A 3,126-nucleotide genomic window follows, 5' to 3' on the forward strand; every position below is an offset into this window, starting at 1 on the left:
ATCTCAGATCCGTGGTAACCCACATCTCTAAATCCCTGATCATCCGCTAGGATGAAAATGAGATGGGGCTGGGAGGTGGAAGTTGTGCTGGGCTCTAGTCTCTCTCCAGCTTGAGCTAGTAAGGCCCCTTCTTCCTCCTCTTCTAAGGCCTGGCCCCAGGACAGGTAACCATAAGTGAGGAGGCAGAGGATCCAGAATCCTGCCAGCGCCCCCGTTGCTAGCATCTTTCCAGGACAGACCCAGGCCTGTGGAGAAGGCGGAGGCGGATGCCCCGCACAGCCCCTGGGAGCCATTCACTCGGGTCCCAGGTGAGACTCCACGCGGAGAACCACGCGCCCCGCGCCGCTGCGGGCGCACACATGCACCCAACAGACGGTTAAGACTCTCCACCTGGCAAGAAATCCTCCTCTCTTCTCAGCTGTCACCATGTCCGACAACTTTAATCTTCCAGAAGTGATGGCTTAATGGATGGGACTCCGGAAAAACAAGGAGGGCTCGCTCTTCTCCAGCATATTTCACTTTCTCCTCCTCCTCCCCACTCCCTAGAGCAGCTTCCACCAAGGAAAAAAAAAGAAAAAAGTTAATATCTCCACCCAAAAGTTCTCTGGAGAAAAAAACCAAGCAAGGAATTGGGAATCACACTGGACAGGAACTTTTCGTGGCCAGAGCGCCCTCGACGTTGGGGAGCGAGGCTGACTGTCTGGGTGTGCTGGTACGGAGGGCGGCGGGATTGGCCGTCTGTCCTACGGTGCCCACACCTGGAAAGAACTGCGAAGTGGACGCGTCGCGCCTGGCTCTGATCGGACAGATAAACTGCCGTAGTGGACCGGCCTCCTGATCACCTTCTCCACTTTCCCAGGGCTATTTTCCCCAGTCCTTTCCTAGGCTTTTGCCAATCTCCCCGACACTCACCAGGCGGCGAAGTGAGGAAAAGGCGGTTTCCTGATATCCCTCCACCTCCGCAGAAACTCCGGGCAGCAATTCCTTTTCCCGGCTGCTAGGGAGCCTGAAGGCCAAAGCCGGGTCCGTAGCCCCGCGGCCGGTCCGCACGTAGCCTGCTTGGTCTTTGCGTAGTTGGCGCACCCGGCGCAGGCGCTGCAAGCTGCGTGCGTTTTCTCAGCTAACTTACTTAGCTTTGGCACTCCGAGTTCTTTTGCCTCCTCCCTCTTTTCTCTCCAGTGAATCACAGAACGGTACTTTCTTCCTTAGCTCCCCCGGGAAGAGGGGGAGGGGGAAAAGGAAGGTTTAGAGGCTCAATCTTTCCTTTTTCTTTTCCGGGAGGTGGATGGCCAAGGCAGAGGAGGCTTTGCCAGAGGGAGAGCTGCGTGCTGCTCGAGCCTGACGGGATTCTGGGGGATCCCCCGGGCTACCGTGTCCCAAGAGTGTCGCCTCCTGCCCGTCACCCCGCGAGAGGGAAAGGACGGCGGGCGGCGCGAATGAGGAATGGTGAAGCGGGCACTTCTTTTCATGGGTCTGTTGGTGAAGAGCCCCGTCTCCCATCCCTAAAGTTGCGCGTGCAAACTTTTTCTAGCTTCTGGAGGGAGTGAGAGAGAAGGAGCAGGAGTAAAAACAAAATGCGTATGACACTCTTTCCTCTTTCCAACTTCCTTTTCAGGTTTTCCTTTACTAGTTCCGCCACCCCCATCATTTTCCTATTCCTTTTGTCCGTACCTTTTTTTTTTTTTTTTTTTCCAGTAACGACAAATTTTTAAGTTTTATTTCCTCTCCCAATAGCTGGCTTTTACAGCCTGATTCTTCATTACCTTTTCCCTATGTGAAGATACTGGAATTGCCCACTCCCTCTTTTACCTTTCCCCCAAACTTACCCACAGGGTGTCTCCAGCCAAAAGCGTGGAGAGGAAGAGTTATGCATTTCTCCTTCAAGAACCGCGAAGCCAGTCTGCATTCCTGCATTAAAGAAGCCAGTGTTTCCCATCCAGTAATTCAGGGAGCTTCATCATTTTTTTCTTTCTTTCTTTTTTACTGTGTGGAGTAAAACCATTGTAAAAACTTGTCTTGGTTGTGAAAATACTCTTGATTTTACTGGAGTCATAGTTTTAAAGTCCTGCTCAAAGGCAGAAGAGGGATGTGTAGTACAGTCTCTCTTTATAGAAGAGGCAATGAATGCCAAGAGCCACTGAGATATTTTTTCTACCACCAAATTTATTCAACAGTTACTTACTGAATACCTACTGTGGGCTGGCACATACCATGTCAGATTCTCTCAATTGACTGAAACATAAATCTAGGTTTCATTTAGCCATTTATTTCTAATTCTCTCCTGTTACTAAAGATCCTGCTGAGTTCCCAGGCAAAACTTTGTGAAATGGTAACTTTGAAAGGCACGATGGTGCTCTATGAAGTTAACCTTGCTAGCTGCTGTAGGCCATCTGGTCTCTGTTCTTCCTTGCAGACCTTCTGGCTAATCTGGGGAGAGATAGTCAGTTTTAGAAGCCATGTTCAGAAATGTGAGTTTAGCAATTCTGTAAGTTAAGTCACCAAATATGTAATGAGAGTACTGAGTGTCAGGGGATTGAAAAACACTGAGAGGTAGGGCCTTAGGCTTAATGGGCCTAGCCAGGTGCTTGAATGGGAAAGATGCAAACATTCTGATCAATCTAGCCTTTTATTTGGGGAGATAGTGACTTCTTGTGACATAGCACAAGAAGTATCCATGTTCTGTGCGAGAAGGAGACACATTTTCAGTTGAGGTTCCAAGCAATAATAATAAAAAAAATCAAAATGTATGGAATACTTACCATGTGCTAACCATAGTACTCTATATACTGATACATACACACATATACAGTCGCATCTATCAGGGATTAGTTTCAGAACCCTGAGGGATACCAAAATTCATGGATGTTCAAGTCCCTTATGTAAAATGGTGCACTCTGTGTATAAAACCTACATAGTAATATATCTTCTATGCTTTAAAACATCTCTAGATTACTTATGATACATAATACAATGTAAATGCTATGAAAATAGTTGTTGGACTGTATTATTTTTATTGTTGTATTGTTATTTTTTTTTGTTTTCTTCTTTCCTCGAATGTTTCCAGTCTATAGTGGGTTGAGTCCCATAATGTAGAACCTGCGAATACAGAGGGCTGACTGGGTATGT

General features: G+C 47.8%; 1 long non-coding RNA gene across 1 annotated transcript; it reads left to right on the forward strand.

Annotated features, from left to right (window-relative positions):
* The first annotated feature begins 1,399 nt into the window (after positions 1 to 1,399).
* Positions 1,400 to 2,014, forward strand: LOC131382662 (uncharacterized). The gene is made up of 2 exons (XR_009212220.1): positions 1,400 to 1,471; positions 1,833 to 2,014. It is a non-coding gene; the product is annotated as an uncharacterized LOC131382662 (long non-coding RNA).
* The last annotated feature ends 1,112 nt before the right edge of the window (positions 2,015 to 3,126 follow it).

This window comes from Hylobates moloch, unplaced genomic scaffold (genome assembly GCF_009828535.3).
Source record: "Hylobates moloch isolate HMO894 unplaced genomic scaffold, HMol_V3 SCAFFOLD_740, whole genome shotgun sequence".
Lineage (NCBI taxonomy): Eukaryota > Metazoa > Chordata > Mammalia > Primates > Hylobatidae > Hylobates > Hylobates moloch.